We start from the raw sequence: 14,578 nt of genomic DNA, 5'->3' as shown, positions 1-14,578 counted from the left end.
CGAGGGTCGGAGCGCCAAGACGCGATCGTCGAAGCTCCAAAACACGTGGGTCGGTATCCCAAACGCGAGGGTCGGAAACGCCAAATTCGAGCTCGCCTGCTCGAGCTTCATCTGGAACTGCGCCTGGAGTTCGCCGTCGACTTCGCCTGAGTCGACGTCCACGCTCGCCTGCGCCATCCCTCGAGCTCGCCGGAGCTCCTCGTCAGAATCGAGGTTTGATCTACACCTCATTCCAACATTACAGGCTAGCTTGAAAAATAGAACAGAATTGTCAAGAACTTGTGCCTTTGGTTTTATTAGTTCTAATTATTTAAGGTTACTTTCATTTAAGAGAGACAAGTAGGGCACTTTTTCCGTATTCTTCTTGATTCAAAAGTAGAGTAAAGAATTTTGGTAGGAGGAGAGTAAAGAGAGAAAAGTGAAATGAAATGAAAGAGGAATAAATAGCTCACGTGGACTTGTATATTCCATGTTTACTAGTCGTGAACACCGTGCTTTCGTATATCATTTTTTCCTGCTACAGTAATCCCAATTTTTAAATGTTACAGCAATACTTTTAAAATTTTTAGCTTGCTACAGTTTCTCCTCTGCTACAGTTTTTTAAAAATACTATAGTATTCCCGTGCGCTACAGTGATATTTTTTTCAAAAAACGATGCAGCATCCAGTTTCCTGGCTGATACAGTAATAATGCTACTGTAGCATGAATAGTGAATTTTGAGTTCTCCCATTTGTATAGAGGAGTAGATGTAGGTTTTTTTTTCCATCCCACATGAGATTATAGCTCATTCTTGAACTTGAGAGTGATTTGCGTTTTAACATTGACTCTGGTATTAATTTTTTTTTTAATTACCGTTTGCTTTGATGGGACGAAGAATGGAAGAAACTTTTGGCCAAGATGGGCCTTCTAATAATGTTGATCATGTGATGGAATCACGTAAAGTTTAAGCTATGGGGATTAGGATGAGACGTTGCAACCACCGCCACTTGCTCAAACAAGGGCAAAAGAGATAATCAATCCAAATTGCAAGGCGCATGGCTAGCTAATTTCTCACGTTGCAGGGTCGATATGATTGTGCTTTAGAAATGTTGATTGAATATTTTAATATTTTGGCCTGTAATGATGTACCCCCAGCAAAGAAAAAAAAAATTGACACCACCGTCTTCGTTTCTCTTTGATTAGACAAAGCGCCTAACGAAATAAACATTACCCATGAAGAAAGATGGATTAGATGGATATTATATTATTGTAGTGGATTTAAATGGATTAGATGGATATTACATTATCGACACATAAAAAGCGATATAAGAGTATAAAACACGTAAGAGTATAAAACTATAATTCTAAAGGGCAATTAATTGAAAGAGACCTTTTGACGCTGCCACACGTGACAAACTCATACGAATTCTGTTCTCGTTGAAGGAAAGTCACTATAAACTAATTCGTATCCTTATTCAATATAAAACATCAAACATATTATATATGCATCTTTTCTCTACCATTAACTATATTCATTATCATTGTTTTTCAATGGGATTTTGCTTATACTGCAACATTAACGGAAGTATTGAGCACGCGAAGAACGCCTAAAGCGATGGCTAAAACTAGCACAACCTTTGCTTAAGAAGACCTCTAAGCGAATATATACAAACTCAAACAGCAACAGCCGGAGGCAAAGAATCCGACACACCACCCTCGTTGTTCAGAACCATGACGTTCCCTTCAGAATCAACATCGACGATCGCCGAATCCCCTTCCTTGATCTCTCCGGCGAGCATTTTCTCTGCCAAACTATCCTCCAGCAGCCTCATTATTGCCCTCCTCAATGGCCTCGCTCCATAACTCGGACTATACCCCTCGTCGACAACCCTATCCCTAAACCTTTCTGTTACTTGAAGATCGATCTCCTTCGCCTTCAACCGATCAAACACCTCCTTTAACATTATGTCAGCGATCTCCTTCACCTCCAGCTTAGTCAGCTGTCGGAAGACAATCATCTCGTCTAACCGGTTCAAGAACTCTGGCCGGAAATATTGTTTTAGTTCCTCTGTTACTAAGCTCTTTATACGGTTGTAGCTTCCGTCCTTCTCGTCGTAGTCAAGATCAAAACCGATTCTTCGGCCGCCTTTCTCGATCACGCTGCTTCCGACGTTTGAGGTCATGATTAGGAGCGTGTTCTTGAAGTCGACGGTTCGACCTTTGCTGTCTGTGAGTCTTCCATCTTCGAGGATCTGAAGCATCATGTTGAAAACGTCCGGGTGGGCTTTCTCGATCTCGTCGAAGAGAACGACGGTGTACGGCCGACGACGGACGGCCTCAGTTAACTGTCCACCTTCAGTGTATCCAACATATCCGGGCGGTGAACCTATTAGTTTAGAGACGGTGTGACGCTCCATAAACTCGCTCATGTCAAGCCTGATCATCGCATCCTCTGAACCAAAGTAGTAGGCGGCGAGGGCCTTGGCAAGCTCGGACTTGCCGACACCGGTGGGACCAGAGAAGATAAAGCTAGCGATCGGCCGGTTAGGGTTTTTGAGCCCGACACGAGCACGGCGGGCACGGCGGATGGCGCGGCTGATGGCCTTGACGGCCTCATCCTGGCCGACGATGCGCTTGTGTAGGGTTTCCTCCATCTTGAGGAGGCGGTCAGATTCGTCGCTTGAGACTTTCTCGACGGGGATACCGGTCCAGGAGGAGACAATGTGTTGGATGTCGACTTCTGTGACAAGTGGGCCGGAGTCGCCTGATTCTGCCTCGGCTTTACTCTGTTCTTTGCCTTTGTCGATCAAAGCGGAGATCTGAGCCTTTAGCTCCATCTCACGATCTCGCAGCTCTCCAGCCTGTCATGAAAACTGCTGTTACAGGAAAAACTAATAATAGCGAAATTCAGAATCATACGGGTTGTTTATTTGATAAAACAGTTCGTTATGTACACTAGAGTAGAGGAATATGAATTTATGAAGAATAAAGGTAGTTCCAGAGGAAAATCAAATAGTGTCTGAAGAAAACGAGTTTTAGGGATCAAAAATCTTGCAATCACGACGATGCTACAAGCACTGATTGAACTAACGCTACAAGCATATGTCCAAATATATTTACTGGTTACTACAAAAACTGGTGGTTTCATAATTCTCAATATCTCTATATTCTCCCACTTATATCTCCAGTTATTCCAAGTGAGCATTTTATTACACTGAACTTTTACTCTTTGATAACAATTTCCAACAGGATGATAAAAACAACTAATGGCCCCTACTATTCAGTAACCCGCTCCTCTACATGAAGACTAAATTATAAATAATTCTGTAACCAATTCTTCTGGTACCTTTAACCTTTATATTATTCACTCATTTACACTACTATTCAGTAACCCACTACTCTACATATAACTAAATTACAAATAATGCTGTACGCTATTCATCTGGTACCTTTAACCTTTGTTTATCATTTGCTGAACAAATTTATGCGAGAGAGGCAAAGAGATACCTTCTCAAAATCCTGGCCACGCACTGCCTCATTTTTCTCCTTTGTGATCTGTCGGAGCTCTTTATCAAGTTCTTTAGCCTCCTCAGGAAGCTGCAAATAAAAATGGCAACATGCTTAAAGCAGCAGCTTCAAAACGAACTCACAGTGAGATAAAGGTATGAATATATTACCTGTGCATGGCGAAGTCTAACACGAGAACCAGCTTCATCAATTAAGTCAATAGCTTTATCAGGGAGGAAACGGTCACTGAAAGAACAAAAGGATTTATAAGCATTGATACTGGACAATCAAATCAATCATTCCAATCCTATTAACTTTGAAATCCAGATCATAAAACTAATTGGATAGAAAATTAACGTGCATGTCATAGCATGTAACGGGTATCGAATGCACGTCATCATGTGGTTGATTGTTTTTTACACGTGAAATATATACAAAATTGATCTTCATTTCATATCTCAAACCTGATATATTGATACGATAAATGTGCAGCAGCAACTAAAGCTTCATCAGTGTAACGGAGCTTGTGGTGAATTTCATATCGTTCACGGAGACCCTTGAGAATTTGTATAGTTTCATCAACTGTGGGTTCTGGCACTTTCACTGGTTGGAATCGTCTTTCTAATGCTGGGTCTTTCTCAATGTGCTTTCTGTATTCATCCAACGTCGTGGCTCCAATACACTAACAAAAATAAGGCAATATTTCAGTATAAATATGCTAAAAGAAATTATGCGTGTTTGTTTGTATTGGAAAACTCAGTTTTTCAGAATTTTAACATAAACTATTCCAGAACATAAAGCATATGGATACAATAAAATTAAACAAACTATTGCTCAAGTTCAGAGAATGACATGAAAATGAACAATGAGAATGTGCACAAGTTTCAAATACCTGTAATTCACCTCTTGAAAGAGATGGCTTTAAGATATTGGCAGCATCAATGGCCCCCTCAGCCGCACCTGCTCCTATTAGCGTATGCACCTCGTCAATGAAAAGGATTATTTCATCACTTTGTTTAATTTCCTCCATAAGTTTCTTCAATCGTTCTTCAAACTCCCCTCGATATTTTGTTCCAGCAACAAGAAGGCCCATATCAAGGGTAACAACCTAGACCATATGCTAACCAAGGTGAGTCATACTCTAAAATGAAAGAACTTATAGATCCTTTTAGCAATGAGTATAAGAAAATATGGAATCATAGGACTATTAACCAACCTTTTTTCCTTCGATGGTTTCTGGAACATCCCCATTTGCTATTCTCTGTGCAAGTCCTTCAGCTATGGCTGTCTTCCCAACACCTGGCTCTCCAATTAGACAGGGATTGTTCTTTGTCCGTCTGCCCAAAATCTGAGTAACACGCTCAATTTGTTGTTGTCGTCCAACTACAGGATCCAGCTTACCCTGCAAAGGAGTGGCTTTGTTAACATTTCTATCTACATTCCAGTTGACAGTGTCATTATGAGATGTAGAAATATCAAAAATAATCATACCTCCTCCGCTAACTTTGTCAGATTAGTTCCATACTCCTCAAGTGTAGGCATCTTATTTCCACTGCTGCCTCCTCCAACCCCAGCACCAACTGCTTCTGTGCTTTCACCAACCATTCGAATAACCTGTTTGATTGAAGCTTAATGCTAAAATTCACTGTAGTGTTGGTAAATGTATAACAGCCTAGAACATGCACTGAATAAATAACTATTACTACAACTACCACTACGAGCTGCTACACCTTCACCCTCACGAAGCAATCCAAGAAGCAAATGCTCAGACCCTATGTAGTTATGACCTGAACATTGCCCAAACTTTCATTTAGAACTCACTGCTCATGTACTGATTTACATGTCAATCTTGTTTTCTTGTTTGCTGCTAATAACCATAAGGACATGTTTTATCTTTGTCCCACAAAATGTATGACTAACATATATTGACCCAAATGAAGCTCACATTAAGTGACACAAAAAATAATAGAAGAAATGGACATCCAAACCTGAGAAAAGTTTGACTCTTTTGGTGATAAAAAGTTAGGTTTTTTGTCATATTAGACCCCCGTATCTTTGTTAATTTCATACTTGAACCCCATATCCCTATATTTCTAAATTAGACACAAAACCCATTAAATATTTTTAAATAAGACCCTCAAAGCTATTTTTTGTTGTTTTAAATAAGACCCTCATTTTGAACTAATATGACTATCTGGGGGTCCTATCTAGAAATATGAAGAATAGAGAGTTTAATAGAGGGTTGACAAAGATTTGGGGGTCTAATATGATAAAAACCCAAAATTTTGTAAAAAGAACAAGGGAAACTTCAGAAGAAACAGGTGTACAAAACTAAGCGGAAATGAAATTCACTAATTCGGCAAGTCTTATAATGGAAACAAATGATGTTCAAAGCTTTCAAAGTCTTTTTCATAGAACTCGTAGACACTCAGACCAAATTATTTAAAGTAAAAATACACAAGGGCTCCGAAGGTGGAAAGTAAGAAAGGTACCTAGTTGCCGAGCTTCTTCCAGTGAGAGCTCCAACACACGCTTTGCACGTGGTGTGAATGGTATCTCAACGGCGACAAATCCGCTGCCCCTTCCAATAATTTTTTCAACCTCCACACGAGCATCTTTCAGATTAATGCCCATGGATTTTAGAACTTTTGCAGCAATTCCAGTCCCTTCGCCAATAAGACCCAGTAATATCTGTTCTGTTCCAACAAAATTGTGGCCTAGCCGTCGTGCTTCTTCCTGTGCCAGCATGATAACTTTAATAGCCTTCTCAGTGAAACGCTCAAACATAGCCACAGCAACTCCTCTGACAGCCTTCCCCTTTGGGGCAGAAATGGCAGCTGCTACAGAAGAATGAAAATCACGTCCAGATTTAGAGGCAAAATCCAATGCATTCAACCCTCTCAAGCCAGTGAACCCTTGCAGTCTAAGAGGATGTGGACATGCATTCCCCATAATTTTTCCAGCCCTTTTAGTTCTACCCCGCCGTACCTGGCTGCGGCTTCCAAGTAGCTGACTGAACCAAAGCCCCAGCCATAATTATTGCCTGTGGATAATTGCGCTACAGCTAGTTTTTCCACAAAAACCTGCAAAAAAATGCAGTAACAAGGACAGTTGAGCAATCTGTCAAGAAGATGAGCTAAAATACAAATATCTTTTTAAATCACAGCTGAAACATATTCGTGATCATGACAATCGAATAGATGTCTGATTCATCACCACAGAGGAATTCAAGAGTGGAGCACAGAAAAACAAAGAATATATGCCCAACCAGTTCAATCAAATCCTTCAGCAATGTTCAAGCGAGTGTGGCTAACAAGTTGAGCAAAGGTATGTCACTAAATTAATTCCCAAAGACAATTAAAGCAACCGAAACTGAATATTAAACTCCAAACAGACTTTTTTTCGTTTTGTTGCCAACATCATCAGTTAGCATAATGATATCCTGTTCAACCTTAACCCAAACAGTCAATGCTCTGATCCAATTCGAACAACAAGGGTCATACTAACTAGTAACATATCCCTCAGTAAGGAAAGAGTTTATTTGAACTCTCGGGAATGTCAAAGGTAATGAATAGAAAAAAACAAAAAAAGAAAAAGAAAAATATACAACCACATGCTTGAAATAGATTAAGTTCAGTGGATCAAACAACACGTACCAGAGAATCTGATAGAAAGTTTCTCCTTTTAGCAACTTATGGTCAACTATTAAAAAGAGCACTGGTTAGACATCCAGAACTAACCTAAAGACTTTTAGTTGATTATACATCTATGCATGCAACATGTTAGATAGGTAGACGTCGTGCATGAAGGGGCGATGAAAAACTAAGAACTATCGTACTATAAAAACAATTAGCAGAAACTGGCAATAAAATCAATAAGCAAAGATTTAAAAGAAGGAACCCATACTATTCGACCTCTCAAACACAAAATTTATTACTTCTTCGTTTTGCACGATATTATACAAATAGATACACTTGTTGTTCCAACTGACATGATCATTGTCACGAATCAAAATTGACAACCTCCCATTATCTCCTTTGCTTTGAACCTGAGCTCTGAACAGAGACTTGAAACCTCATGTTGAATAACCTAAGCCTCCCTCCCACGCAACACTTAATTTGCAAATTGCAAATTTTGAGGGCCTCTTAAATTTCTTCGCATGAGGTTTCGCCTTGTGAAGAACCGCAAACTTTTCCTTACAACAGACCACAACCTTTTCCTTTCTAAATCCACCAGAGGAATGAAGATATATACACAGATCCAAAAATGTTCATACAAAAAAATTTTAAGGGGAAAAAACTAGTGAAGAACTCTATGTTTCACTGACAAATCCTCTACTCTATATAAATTCAAAATATACGCAAATCAAGGCGTAGAACCTAAAATTAGGCGCTAAACTACCATCTAGCAATCAAAAGAGTGGAAATTTCAACATATCTGAGCTCAACAAAACTGAACCCTCGCAAATCAAGAAACAGGATCTAGGCACTGAAATACGATCAAACAATCAAAACAAGCACAAATTTCGACATCGGCAAGCTCATCGAGCGAATCCTAGCTATCAAATCGAACAGAACGGTGAGAGATGATCACGTACCTTGAACCTGAAGCTAGGGTTTCGATGAAACCCTAGTTTTGGGAGAGAAAGAGAGAGAGGAGTGGAGACTTCTGTAGTGGGTTGAATTTGAGGAGGAAGAGAGAGGAGACGTGGAACAAGATAGAGCAAAAGCTCTCCTGTGGGTTTTTTTGTCGTTTTCACCCTACCTCGAAGATTTTTTGCCACTAGGCCATCGGATTGTTGCTGATTGATTTTTGATGTCTGAACCGGACCCGAAGATCCCAAAATAGGGGACCCCTGAGGGGACAGGTGAGGTGTCAGCTTGATGCACTGTTCATGAACAGTGCATCAATCCCCCAGGGGCTGACACCTCACCTGTCCCCTCAGGGGTCCCCTATTTGGGGTCCCTGTAACACTACTCTTTTGCACTTATATTCCCTCATTTGTTTTTCACAACACTTGTACATCCTAACTTCCCAAGTTAATCAAATTAGCACTACGGTACATTTGTTGTGCAGACACGAAAACTTCCACCTGAATATTCTTACGAGGCAATTAAAATCAATTAACACGTGAGTGTCATGTAGAAACATTCAGATTAAAATTTTCATGACTGCACAACAAAGAGTGTCAAAAGTCTTAATTTTAAACAACTTAAGGTATATCCGTCTATGTTGCGAAAACAAGTAAAGATATGTAAGTGCAAAGTGAGTGAAACTATAAGATATTTAAAATGGTGAGGTGCAATCTCATAAAGATCGCTTTATCCTCCAAATACGGGGAAACGTGTCCGAACCAATTTTTTGCGCTGACTTTTTTGGCTATATATAGATGCATTTGCTTGAAAAACTACTAAGTGTTGTAAACTTAGGGGTTGTTTGGTTCCCTGTTTTTGAGGGAAATGCTCTCTTGAAAGCCTGTCAAAAGTATCACCTTTTGGCAGGCTTTCAGCCAAAATCTTATTTTTTAGAGGCGGTTTTTGCTGAAACACATGCAAATGTGTCATTTTTTGGCACTTTTGATCGTTTTTAAGAGAGTCTTTCCCTCAAAAACAGTGAACCAAACAGCCCCTAATCATTTATACTTTAAATTCAAATCAACCAAATATTTGACTTGTAATCCAACGAATGTCGCTTCATCGTCCTAAATTCTCTTTGATACCTTCTCGAAGTTCTCAAGTCATCTTCTCTGTACCCCCACCCAAGCTTAAAATATACTAGACGAAAGTTTACTTCATTAAATGAGATTTAGTATCAACTGCTTTCTTCTCCATCTTCTAGAGTAGCAATATCTATAATATTTATACTATATATTGAAGAAAAGCCTTCTTTTTATCTCATTGTCAGCCACAGTTCTAGAATACAAAAAAATGTCCTTGCATAGGAAAAATTGATTGTAAACACACTCGAACTTGAAAAAATCAATAAAAATATCCTCATGCTTTGACAAAATCAAAGATAATGTACGCACACTCAGAAAAAATTACAGAAACATCTTAAACTTGGGGGGAAAATCAGCGAAAATGCATTAAAAATTTAGATAATCATCTTAAACTTGGGGGGAAAGTGTTTCTAAGGTGACGCTTTAGATAATCATCTAAGTGTTGGGGATGCACAATCCCCCTGATGCGATTTGGAAATAGAGATTTAGGAGAGAAGAGAGAAAATCAAACAATCTCAAACACACAAGATTTACGTGGTTCGCTTCTCAATGTGAGAAACTACGTCCACGGCCGCCGCAGGAGAAAAAATTTACTAATTTTTGTCTCTATACATCATGCCTTAATCAACCCTTTTATAGACTTAAGGGTTTAACAGCTAAAACATGAAACAGATCAAAACAGGTTAAAATTCGAAACTGGGCCAAAACCCGACTCCGGTCGACCGCCGCACCACGTGCGGTCGACCGCGACGAATCCTATTCCTGATCGAGCTCTCTGGACTTTGGGCGGTCGACCGCAGCGCCACGTGCGGTCGACCACGATGCTGTCTGCAGTCTGGGTTTGCTCTCTGGACTTTTGCCGGTCGACCGCAGCGCCATGCTCGGTCGACCGCGATGAGCTCCTGGCCTGTGCACCCAGCTGTGCACGACGTCGGTCGACCGCCGCGCCATGGCCGGTCGACCGCGATGCAGAAAACTGTCTCCTTCGTCGTTTTGCTTGAACTTCTCCATCGTCGATCCTGTTCCTCCTGTTCCAACTTTGTTCCTCCTCTCTTCTGAAGTATAGGGCATGCTTGATAGTTAGGCTTCACATATCCTAACAATCTCCCACTTGGAGACTAACTATCAATCTCTTTCAGCTCTCTTTGCGGCGACGGCCTCCATATCATCAAGTGCTGAGGCCAACTGAAGTTGAGCACAACTTCAGTTTCTCTGTAGTGACAACCTTGGTAAGCATATCAGCTGGGTTCTTGCTTCCTTGAATCTTCACAAGTTCCAACATGTCCTCGTCCAACGCTGATCTTATGAAGTGGTAGCGGACCTGTATGTGTTTGGTCCTTGCATGAAAAGCGGGATTCTTTGCCAAATGAATTGCGCTCTGGCTATCACAATGTAGGACACTCTTCTCACTTTTCTGTCCCAGCTCCTCCAAGAAACCCTGCAACCATATCATCTCCTTGCTTGCCTCTGTCACAGCAACATATTCAGCCTCTGTCGTTGATAAAGCAACGATCTTCTGCAACTGAGAAACCCAACTAATAGCTGTAGAGCCCAAAGTGAATACATATCCTGTAGTGCTCCTTCTCTGGTCTATCTCACCAGCATAGTCTACATCAACAAAACCCTACAGGACTAACTTGCCTCTTCTGAAGCATAAACAATCTTCTATTGTACCTCGCAGGTATCTCAGAATCCACTTTACTGCTTCCCAGTGCTGCTCTCATGTAATCTTTCTCTTCATCAGTCTCGGGGCACTGCTCCTTAGTCAATCTGAAATGACTAGCTAACGGTGTGCTGACGGCCTTAGCACCACTCATCCCGAATCTCTCAAGCACCCGTCGAATATACTCGGCCTGAGATAGCCGTAGTGTGCCCAAGAGTTTATCTCTACTGATCTTCATTCCCAATATCTGCTTCGCTGCGCCTAGATCCTTCATGTCGAACTCACTCGACAGCTGCTTCTTCAGTTTCTTGATCTCTGTCATATCTGAACCGGCTACTAGCATGTCGTCGACATATAGATAAGCATGTCGTCGACATATAGGAGCAGGATGATGTAACTCTTGTCAAACTCTTTGACAAAACAGCAATGATCAGCATTGCACCTGGAATAACCGTTCCTGTGCATGAATCCATCGAACTTTTTGTACCATTGCCTTGGAGCTTGTTTTAGGCCGTACAAGCTCTTCTTCAATCTGCATACCATCTTCTCTTTTCCCTTCTGAGTAAACCCCTCTGGCTGCTGCATATATATCTCTTCCTCTAGATCACCGTGGAGGAAAGCTGTCTTTACATCTAGCTGCTCGAGATGTAGATCTTCAGCTGCAACAATACTCAGGACTGTTCTGATGGTAGTTAGTTTGACTACTGGAGAGAAGATCTCTGTGTAATCAACTCCTTCTCTCTGCTGAAATCCTTTAACCACCAATCTAGCCTTGTATCTCTTAGAACCATCATGTTCCTCTTTGATTCTGTACACCCACTTATTGCTCAAGGCCTTTTTTCCTGTTGGTAGCTTCGCAAGTTCCCATGTCTTGTTGATGTCCAAGGATTTTATTTCGTCTTTCATGGCAAGCTCCCACTTGCTCGCATCATCCACTCGAAGGGCTTCATCATAACTTTCTGGCTCTCCACCGTCACTCAACAATAGGTAGTTGAGATGAGCTCTGGGCTGTAGTGATGGGTACTTCGGATTAGGCTTGGGAACTCTAGCTGACCGCCTCAACTCTCTAACGGGCGAAACAGGCTCTTCATCTTCATCTGCCCCCTCTGAAGTGGTCTCATCCATCATCTCTTCTTCTTCATCAGAACTAGCTTCGGGATTGCCTCCACCTGAGGCATCATCTGACTCGAAATATGTAGGATCACTCTGCATCGAGCTAGTGGGCTGAACTGCATCACGGTCTTTGTAGAGGACTGATTCGTTAAAGACCACATCCCTGCTTCTGATGATTTTCTTATTTTGCTCATCCCAGAACTTGTAGCCAAGCTCATCGCCACCATAGCCAACAAAGAAACATTTTAAGGACTTAGGATCGAGTTTGCTTCTAGCATGATCACTCAGATGTACATATGAAACACATCCAAATACTCTCAGGTGAGAAAGGTTTACCTGCTTTCCACTCCATACTTCTTCAGGTATTTTGTGCTCCAAAGGCACTGATGGTCCCCGGTTGATCAAGTAGGCAGCTGTGTTGACTGCTTCTGCCCAGAATTGCTTTGGAAAACCTGCTTGTAACCGCATACTTCTGGCTCTCTCAGTCAATGTTCTGTTCATGCGTTCTGCTACGCCATTCTGCTGGGGTGTACCTGGCACTGTCCTCTCTAATCTAATGCCGCTGTCATAACAGAACTTCTTGAACTCTGAGTCTTCATACTCGCCGCCGTTGTCAGAACGAAGCTTCTTGATCTTCAAACCGGTCTCGTTCTCAACCATAGCCTTCCATCTCTTGAAGACTTCAAACACTTCTGATTTGTGTTTCATGAAATAGACCCAAGTCTTCCTCGAGTGATCATCTATAAAGGTCACGAAATATAACCTTCCGCCGGTGGATGGAACTGATGCTGGGCCCCACACATCTGTGTGAACTAACTCAAGCTTCTCTTCTTTAGGAGTTCTGCCAACCCTTTTGAAGCTTATTCTCTTTTGTTTCCCTAGAATGCAGCATTCACATAGGTCAATATCAGCTGATCTCAAACCTGGTAACTTCCCGTTCGACTGCATAACCTTTAGGCCTTTGCTACTCATGTGACCTAGCCTCTGGTGCCACAAATTTGGGTCTTCACTGCCTTCAGCCACTGCAATGGAACCTCGTGCATCTATCATCATGTAGAGAGATCCCGTCTTCGTACCGCGGGCAACAACCATGGATCCCTTTGTAACCTTCCATGTATCACATGCAAAGGTTGATACGTATCCCTCTTTCGCCAATTGTCCTATGGAAATCAGATTTTTCCTCAAGCTAGGAACATGTCTCACATCACTCAGCTTCCATGTAGACCCATTGAGCTTGATTTGCACGACTCCTTTGCCAACAATATCACAAGGCTGATCATCACCAAGATAGACCTTTCCTAGGTTTCCTGAAACGTAGTTCTCAAATAAATCTCTATTTGAGGTAGCATGAAACGAAGCTCCTGAATCCAGCACCCACGATTCAGTTTTGCTCTCCAACGAACAGATTAGGGCATCATCTGATTCTCCTGAGGCCACGTTCGCTTCAGTCTTGTTCTCCTTGTCCTTCTTGGGTTCTCGGCACTGATTCTCATAGTGGCCAAACTTGCCACAATTCCATCAATCGATCCCTTTCTTGCTCTTGCAGTTTCTGGACTTTGATCTGTCTTTCCTCGAATTAGGTCTTCCACGGATATTCCCTCTATTTTTGTTTCTGTTTCTGGCTCTGCTCTCAAATTTCAACGCCGACCCTGAATTAGAAATTCCTTCCTCTTGTCTTCTAATCTCCTCAGTCATAATCATGTCCACCACCTCTGAAAACTTCAGTTTTGATTTGCCACATGATCCGCTGATCGAGATAACAGTACCCTTCCAACTGTCGGGCAATTGACCAAGTATCAAGAGGGCTTGGATTTCATCGTCAAACTGAATATTGACCGAGTTTAATTGATCCGTGATCTCGTTAAACTCGTTCAGGTGTTCCTTGAATTTCTGGCTCTCGGACATCCTCAAATTAAACAACTTTTTAATGAGATGTACCTTATTCGCCGCAGAGGGCTGCTCATACATACTGGACAACGCCACCATGAGATCCGCCGTCGTATTCTGATTCTTGATGTTGAACGCTACTGATTTAGACAAGGTCAACCTGATCGCTCCAAGGGCCTTTCGATCCAATAGCTTCCAATCCGCATCTTTCATATCCGTCGGCTTCTCTCCCAATGGTAGGTATAAATCCTTCTGATAGAGGTAGTCCTCCATCTGCATCTTCCAGAACCCGAAGTTTGTTCCATCAAACTTCTCAATCTTGGATGTTTCCTTCTCAGATCCCATTATCTCTGACCTCAAATCGCTCGCGCCAAACCTGGTGGCTCTGATACCACTTGGTGGGGATGCACAACCTCCCTGATGCGATTTGGAAATAGAGATTTAGGAGAGAGGAGAGAAAATCAAACAATCTCAAACACACAAGATTTACGTGGTTCGCTTCTCAATGTGAGAAACTACGTCCACGACCGCCGCAGAAAAAAATTTCACTATTTTCGTCTTAATTACATCATGCCCTAATCAACCCTTTTATAGACTTAAGGGTTTAACAAGTAAAAAAAGAAACAGAACAAAACAGGTTAAATAACGAATCTGGGCTAAAACCCGACTCCGGTCGACCGCAGCACCACATGCGGTCGACCGCGACAAAT

At 41.6% G+C, this 14,578-nt stretch overlaps 1 pseudogene; it reads right to left on the bottom strand.

Annotated features, from left to right (window-relative positions):
• On the bottom strand, positions 1,397-6,491 carry LOC109826246 (annotated as a pseudogene).

The sequence above is a fragment of the Asparagus officinalis genome, chromosome 10 (genome assembly GCF_001876935.1).
Source record: "Asparagus officinalis chromosome 10, Aspof.V1, whole genome shotgun sequence".
Lineage (NCBI taxonomy): Eukaryota > Viridiplantae > Streptophyta > Magnoliopsida > Asparagales > Asparagaceae > Asparagus > Asparagus officinalis.
Note: the sequence above shows the minus strand (reverse complement) of the source record. Positions and strands in the feature narration are given on the sequence as shown.